Source organism: Nothoprocta perdicaria, unplaced genomic scaffold, assembly GCF_003342845.1.
Source record: "Nothoprocta perdicaria isolate Ctin4 unplaced genomic scaffold, notPer1 scaffold_232, whole genome shotgun sequence".
Taxonomy (NCBI): domain Eukaryota; kingdom Metazoa; phylum Chordata; class Aves; order Tinamiformes; family Tinamidae; genus Nothoprocta; species Nothoprocta perdicaria.
In genome coordinates this window covers 888,933-897,383 of record NW_020455458.1, presented here as the reverse complement: position 1 = coordinate 897,383, position 8,451 = coordinate 888,933, and the positions used below count along the sequence as shown (strand labels likewise).

The following is an 8,451-nucleotide window of genomic DNA, read 5'->3' as shown; positions in this document are numbered from 1 at the left end:
ATACACACATACACGAAACATTTAAACCTCTGCTTTGGTAACTTTTCCATGACTGGTCTGTGAGGTACAATTTCAGTCTAACTATTAGACAAGCACAAAGCCAGGTCATCAGCCCTGTCAGGTATACAGCTCTATTACTAACGTAAGTCATTCACTCTGAGTTGCACTGCAAATGTAAATACGATTAGATAGTCACCATGCAGTACATTAGAAGTGAGATAATGACCATAGGTATATTCATCACAGATATTAGATGGATGTTTATGAATGGACACCATTGCCAAAAGATTTAAATTAGCACACACACAATCTGAATATCATGCAAAGTCAATGTATGATTACATATAGACCAGTCCCACAGTCCCTACTTAGACAAAGAGTCCAGTATATGATAATATTATGGAAGTATAACACACTTTTAAATATAAACACACCCTGCAAGGTATGCAGGCCATACCAAATGATGGCCAAAACCAATTTTTTTTTTTTTTTTTTAAATCAGAGACACTATCTCTTCTCTTCCCTCTTTTGAAGGAAAGTTCTCAAGATGATATACAGATTTAGAGTTGAAACTCATATAGCGTTTTCATCTGATAGAACTACAATCTGGATGGGACAATCTAATTCATATTCAGGCATTTCTTAATCCTTGCACAAASCAGAAGAGCTGATAAGAATTAAGTGTTGAACATTTGGCATCTTAATTTTCAGCTCCAAGTCCTCCACATTAGCCTGCATTGGTGATTTCTAATACAGCAACGCTAGTGAGACGTTGTATTCCAAGATAACTAAATGCACTGTTAAGAAAACAATAGACATTACTGACAACAGCACAAGGTAGGAGGACTCTGCAGCACATACTGTCAAGCAAACGCATGGGAAGGAAGCCACATTTGGAGAATGCTAAGGGGGCAATTTGTTTACAAGAGTTTTATTTATTTATTTTCAAGTAGATTTAATCTAATAAATAATTTGCCCAGAACACAGCCTGATCCACTTCAAAACCAAGCGACATTTTAAAACTATCAATAATGCTCACCTCCAGTATAATTAATATTTATCAACACTTATTATATATTCATTAAGTGTCAGGTCCAGAGTACTTATMCTTGAGGGCAACTGTCCTTCAGTCAATGCAGCAAAATGTGCAAGGACTAATGAAAACAACCAAAAGATGATTCAGTACAGAGGATGCTGTAAGATGGGTATGGCAGACATTTATTACCATGCAAGAAAAAAATCACACTGTGGTTCTTTGAAAGCCAATTCCAGAAGAATTAGCTTGCCTGAAGGAAGTCAAATGTGTCTCCGATCAGGACCTTCTTCATACACAGCTGCAAACACTGCACAGCTCCACATGACAGCTACAGCAGCTACTTACCATCCTTACAGAAACAGAAGAGCAAGACAGCATCAAAGTGAGACAGCATCACATGGGGGAGAACGGAAATTAGACAGATTTGCTTTTATATATAGAATGAATCCTGGATGTAAGAAAAGAGAATCTAACACCCTGTGTAAGGGAACTGAAGAGGGGACAAAAGTGTAACCAGAGACCCGCTCCCACCTGCAGGGCACACTTCTGCTGGAGAAGGGGCCATAGCAACATCAATATGGAGTGGAAGAGCAAGCTGTAGCTTGAATTCCATTGTACATACACCTGCACGGGTTGTTAGATCAGGCGAGGCTTGGATCCACAACGTCACATTCTCCTTTATTTATCTTTTTAACCCAACCAAGTTCCACTAGCAGGAAGATGTCCAGGATGAGATAACATTGTGACTAAAGGAAGTTGACTGGTCAGGTGTGAAGAGATAGACTGCTGAGACAAAAATGGGACAGAGAGAAACCAAAGCAGCCACCCAAGAGACTGGAGCCAAGGACGAGGGAGGTCTCCAGAGAGAGAAACGCCGATACACTTTCTACACAGGAGAGAGTATTCACTGCAATGAATCACAGTCATTCAATTATTAAGGCCAAGTATTAATTTTCAGAGAAGAACAGAGAAAACACTATTTATACATTTCTACTCTTTTGTGAAGCCCATTGGAACTCCCTTGGAACTTGCCGGAATTTCTGGAAAGGCAACTAGCCCCGCTGGATCRATTCTATTTTGCCCTTAAGTCTTCAGTGGTACTGTGGTATCACTGCACATTAAAAAAAAAAAAAACTACCATAGTTAAAACCAGATGATGTGCATCCTTTACACGTTTTAATTAGAAATCTTTGGAAAAAAAATATACATGAGGTCAGAGGCAAGAAGGACACTGACAAAGAATTTGGTTTTATCACTTGTAAAATAAACAGATGTGCACTTTGCGTGTACTTGGGCATGCTCAAGAATTTTGGTTTTTAAATGTACACAACATGACAGGGTGAGACTCTTGCTGTACTCCAACCTGCTTCTTAGGCACCCAGTGTATTTCTTCAAAGCTTTAAGTAAAACGGAATGGAATTTTGTTAATATTAAGTTAGGATATGAACTAAAATACCAACAGCAGACTATAGGGCATCTTGGAAAAGGACCATATAGATATATTTTATAAATATATATATATATATACACGCACACACACAACCTAAGGAAAGGACCATTTTAGTAACAGAAATAGTAACACTTGCAAGGAGATAGGAGGGTAAAACAGAAAAGATGTTAAAAAAATCAGTCTGCCTAATATCCATTGTTCCCACTTTTTTAAATGGAAATAAATTATCAGAAAAAAATCTCTCTTCCATACCAGCATTGAAATGAAGTGTAAAGTCCCCAAGCAAGGCAAGACAAACCAAACCACAATGGACAACTTCACCCTTCTAATGAGGCAAACCCCCTTGCCTGCCGGTCTAAAGGTCCYGAGATGCCAGGTTGCCAGTGAGGAATTTCTGGCTGAAGGTTACACAGTCTGGGAAGCAGCCTGGGCAAAGACAAGCACAGACCATTTAATCACAATTAACATTTCTGCCAGGAGGGTTAATTTCAATGTTCTTGCACACCACAAGGCCACAACATGAACCGACTGCAAGATGCTCAATGCTCCAGCTGCACCCAGCCACATTTATAACCTCCTAGCTCGCTAATGAGCCAAGTGACATTTAAAACAAACAAATAAACAAACCRGTAGACTAAGAAAAAAGAAACCTACCTGCTTCTCTGAGCTGGGGCTAACTAGATGATAGCACGGGTCTCACCTCAGCCTCCACCTGTGCTTGGCATCTCTCACAGGTGGGGCAGGCAGAGGCTAGCAGCCCTCTCAGCACCTCATTAGCCCCATGGGGGCTGTCATTATTTCAAGGCTGCTTCCAATATTCAAGTATTTTTAATCACATGCTATCTCCATCAATCACAATCACTGCGAGTGCCTTGAAGCCCTTTTCAAATTGATAGTGCTTCTCCAGGATCGACTTGTAAATGTATTTTAGAGCAAMTGAGCAACAGCTAGCCAAATGTAACACATCAACCCTGACTTGGGGAAGGAAGAAAGATACCAAGTCGAAAGCATGAACATCTGCTAGTTAACCTGATGCAAAATAAATCCACCGCTATATTCCTATATGCTTTAGAGAATTCTTACATTTCTTTAACTGCAAATATCCACATAAAACTTGAATAAAAATGTATGCTCTTCTCTCTCAAATATCTTAAAGTCTGTAAAGATTAATTAGAATAACAAAATATATTTAAGCATCAGTCTCCACCCCTGYGAGCTCTACAATACGACAACTGTCAGAAACAAGTTACACATCTTAAGCTGCAGGCATCAAAATTAATTATTTCACAGCTGAGCATGGCTCAAAAGGGCCCACTGTAATTAGGATAATAAACATTAGCACATATTGTGACTCTTAGGGCTTTTTCTTTAAGTTTTTAAATCTCTTAGACATAATTATTTTGCTACTGTTATTTTTAATTCAGTTTACTCCAATCTTGTTAAAATGCATAATTTTAAACATGTACTAAAATATACACATAATCTCCCAACAATTTTCAAAACTTGCAAGCATCTACTGTTCTTATTCTTTATGCTAATCATGTGGATTCTCAATACAATTAATATTCATTCAGTATTGTTTTTCCATGAAGCTTCCAGCTCAGATTAGGAACTTTTGGAAACAAAATGTAATATGCAGGGAACATAATTATGATACCTGTTTTTTTAAATGATATGCMTGTATTAAAAGGAAAGGGAAAAAAATCAGCTAATATTGCTTTTAGCACTGGGGACCTGGCCCAGAGCTCACATAAGTTAAAACCAGTTTCTCCACCAATGGCAAACTGCAGATCAGTCTACAAGCGAGATGGGGCCCCAGCTGGGATGTASTTCACTCCCTGCTGCCCATTTCTGCTGCATGGGAGCTGTGAGCTAATGTACCTGCCACACTCTCCTCACCTTATCTGAGGCCTCTAACTAAAGGGGGGAACAGATGCTGAGGTGGAAGCAGACACTTCATTAACTGCTTCTTTTAGGATTAGCAATAAAGCACTCAACATATAACATTTAACCTCTGGGCTCACAAAATACCCTCTGCTCCTGCATCTTTTGATCAGCCACAAGCAATCTGCTTCCCTTCATCTCACGCTGCACAAAGATGGAAAAGAAGGATTTTGATTTACACTAAAAGAACCTTTATAATCACCGGACTTYGTGCCAATTTTTAAATGCGATGGTTGTTTGCTTTAGAAAGTCCTAGGAGGCAATGCTGTCTTCTTGTGCTGGGTGCCATGTTTATAATTACATCCCAGAGCCAATTTATAAAACAATTCATTAACATGCAAAAATTGTTGTTGGCAAGAGGGAAACTTCTGAAGAACATTCTGTATGTCATCATGTTGAATAACCTGGTACTTTGTATGGTATTTATGGTTCTTAACCATACGCTCCAACCATTGTTTTCCAGTTAATTACAGCTTTTCTTCCAAATTTTATCCAAATGCTTGGATGTCAAAATAGGCACACTTTTTCCCCTCAGATTATACTAAAACATTAGAATTATTTTTAAAACAGCTATCATTTTGCACTCAGAACTTAGTATGCTTTCAAAGTGAACAACAATCTTTTCCTACTATCAGAGCTGTTGTGAAGGCTAATTAGCATCTCTCATGTACTCCACACAAATAAATGGAGAAAAAAAATGGTTAAAATTGCCCATGAATTTTCTCAGGAAAATAATGTAMGGAGTCTTACACAAGAAATTCTTTACAGTCTTCACTCTAACAGGAACACTGCACATTATATGACATAAAATTTCATAAAAAGAACAATGATTTTCTTGCTAAGAGCTGCAACCTGCATTCACTGAATTATTCCCTTTAGAGATGGAAAGCACACGCTGCAAACATTGCCTGAAAGGAGAGAGGAAAATTCCACTGAGAATTTAATCTGCCACTTACCATTGCTGGAGTAACAGCTGATAACGCAAATCACACTGCCCAATGACACTGTTAACATCTCTCTCTGCATTGGCTTACACTATTCCTATCTAGGAGCTGTTCCTGTATGCATCTTAGTTCTTTACGGACATTACAGATATGCCCTTCAGGATACAAGATCTAAAGCCAAATCAGATCTACTGTATTGAAAGCTAAAGGGAATCTTTTCATTAATGTCAGTGGGATTTGGAAGACAGACCTTCAGGCTCCAGACAAAAAAATAAAATAAAATAAATACACACATACACTGGCTGATACCAGCAGCTATCTAGTTCTCCTCTTGAAAAATGAAAAAGGGAAGTCTTACAAAGGTTGTATTTCAGGACTGGTACAGAGATGTAAGATTAACTTTAACAAGCTGCAAAATACGCTGCAAAATCAGAGCATTTTAACTTAAGAGATTTTAAAATAGATCTTCTTTAAAGCAAAAAAAGAAAGGTCCAYGAAGACGCATTTCATTCCATAGTCTTGCTAAATGAAAGGGGAAGCAAACAAAGAATTGGTGATTATGGACACTCAGAATGATAGGATTCCAGGAATTTAAACTTTACTTTGTTAATTCTATTCACCAAACAAGTGTTTTTAGATTTGTCCACACTGAGAAGAGTGGGCTGAGTACAACAGAGGCTGGCTTATAGCAAGGCTCACACCATAAATACTTTGGATAATTATCTGATGATCAAACTCTGATTTGTTCAGACCTTTCCAGTGACCACTTCTAAACAATTCTGCTCTAATAAAATTTAATGTATTAACCATGGCCCTTTCTTTTGGAATTGGATTATAGCCTTGACATAGAACTCATTCACAGCAAAGAGTAGCTGAATATTCCAAACCCTGCTCTGATATTTGGACGAACTGGAGCATTGTTGTTAGCCACAGAGGTAAAGTAAATAAGCATTAAAAGTGAAATAGGTGAAAGGCCTAAGAACAGCAGGAGGAAATTCCTGGATGCGCCAAAATTGCTGATAAATTTTATGAGGTGAGGTAGGTCAGTGCTTGAAAGAATAGTGACACGACTGAAATTACTATAGCACTAACGCTTAAATATCTTGTGTATAAAGAATATGCAGTATCAAGTATCAGAAAAGTTCTACACACAACTCTTATGAACTTTCAACTTCTGTGTGTGCCTTTAAGCAGTCATAAGGTGAGAAGAGTGAGGCTGCTCCAATTCTCTCCAAGTGCCTGGTGTTGACTCCCTATTGGTATAAGCTTCCAGAGCCCTTTCCGTAACCTTTCATACATTTCAAATGTTTTTGTTCCCCAGGTTCCATCTCTGTTTCCTTTCATCATATTTAAACAGCAAAAATTTACTCTGGATCTGTGAACGGCATTTCAGCTTGAGGAGAGGTTCAAGCAAAATCTACCACATGAATTGCCTTTTATCTGTGATAACCAAGTTACAGCTGTTCTTTGCTCACACTCACCCCTAGGGTCAGCAGCAGTCCTGGCACGATGTAATGTCTTTACTCCAAGGAGTYGCCAGCACACTATCAAACCAGCAACCTGAGGCACATTAAAAAATGTTACAGAAGTCTCCTGYATTCTCCATCAGGCAGTACCTAGAAAAGGAGAAAACAAAACAATGAACCCCCATTTATAACTACAGGAATCTCAGAGATAACACAGAGCAGCATGAAAACACAGCAGGTAGTGGTTCACCTGTTCTTCAGAGTCATATCATAAGAAAAGGGAACTTGGAGAATTCAGTTTTATCTTTTATRTATGAATTCAAAGACAGGAGAATTGATAGGATTGGGGCTTACGAATGGCCGATGAACCATGCCTGAAACAGATAGCTTTCTAGTAATAGTTTGTTTTTCTGAGGAGTTTTTTCACTTGTATTTTATTCCTGACCAGCTTTATTGCTTTTTTAATAAAATAACATTTTTAAACAAAATCCTGTTGCTATTTGTTTCTACCAATTTTGTTCTACCAAATTTAATTTTGCCTGCAGCATTACTAAGTATATGACTTAGTTACTAGGTAAGGCTAGTGTTGTCTCTCATGGCATCACTTTCTTTTAACCTAACCAGAATTAAAGAGCTTCCCCAAAGCAGTTTTCTTTCTCCTAAGCTCCATTTCAGGTGGTGCAGGAACATCAAAAAGGGAAATACAAGTTACAAATCAAAAAGTGTTCACTTCCACCACACCTGCAGGCACGAACAATTTTAACAGAAACAGAAGTATCCTCAAGAAAGGATCAAAATGAGTCTTAAAGATACTGGGGATAAAATGAAGTAAACACTGGCGGGATTTCAGGAAACAAGAAAAAAATAGGRAAAAAAAAGGGGGAAAAAAAGAATCTGACTTATAGAACTTCCTAACCAGTCTCACTGTCCTGTTTGCATGAGTAGAAAGGTGTCCTAAACTTCTGCCACAAGTCCCTGCTCAGTTAAATTCTTATTTTTATTACATATTTTCCCACTACTAMCAAGTTATTAGTACATATTCCTATGAACAGGATGAAACACCTAGAATAAAACTTTAGCCTGCTTATTTTACTCACCTTTTCTGCAGTCTCTGAGATCAGCAAGATTAGTAGAGAAAACACATCTCTGGAAAGACAGGTTGCAACTCAGCCAGAAAAAGATTAGATTGCGCCTTCTCCCTCTCTCCCTGCAATTTTGCCCAATTTAACACACCTGGGGACAAAGTTGTTCCAAGCCTTCCACCTTGCTTCAGTGGTAGGACGATGTTCCAGCTGGACTGCATTAACATCTCCTTCAGAGAACAGGTATCCAAAGCCTTTGCAGATTCACCAAAAAAAAAAGAAACACACACACTCTGGAGTGAATGTGAACTGGGAATGGGAGAAAAACGCTCTGTTCCCTAGCCTCTTAAAAAATTGACCTAAATGGTCAAATGCCTTTGTAAATGTAGCTTTGTCCCTTCTTACAAGTAGCAAATATTTATATTTCACCTAGTACATTTCTGAAAAGGATATACTCTAAAAGGATTTCAACATGTTGAAATCACCCATTAGATGATTTCAGCATCTAACAATTGCTGGCTGGGCAACA

The 8,451-nt window shown here is 38.2% G+C and overlaps 1 long non-coding RNA gene across 1 annotated transcript; it reads right to left on the bottom strand.

Annotated features, from left to right (window-relative positions):
• Positions 1–2,839: 2,839 nt before the first annotated feature.
• Positions 2,840–7,997, bottom strand: LOC112947464. Its single transcript, XR_003249409.1, has 3 exons — positions 7,938–7,997; positions 6,856–6,990; positions 2,840–2,912 (listed from the first exon to the last, which is right to left on the bottom strand). It is a non-coding gene; the product is annotated as an uncharacterized LOC112947464 (long non-coding RNA).
• Positions 7,998–8,451: the final 454 nt, after the last annotated feature.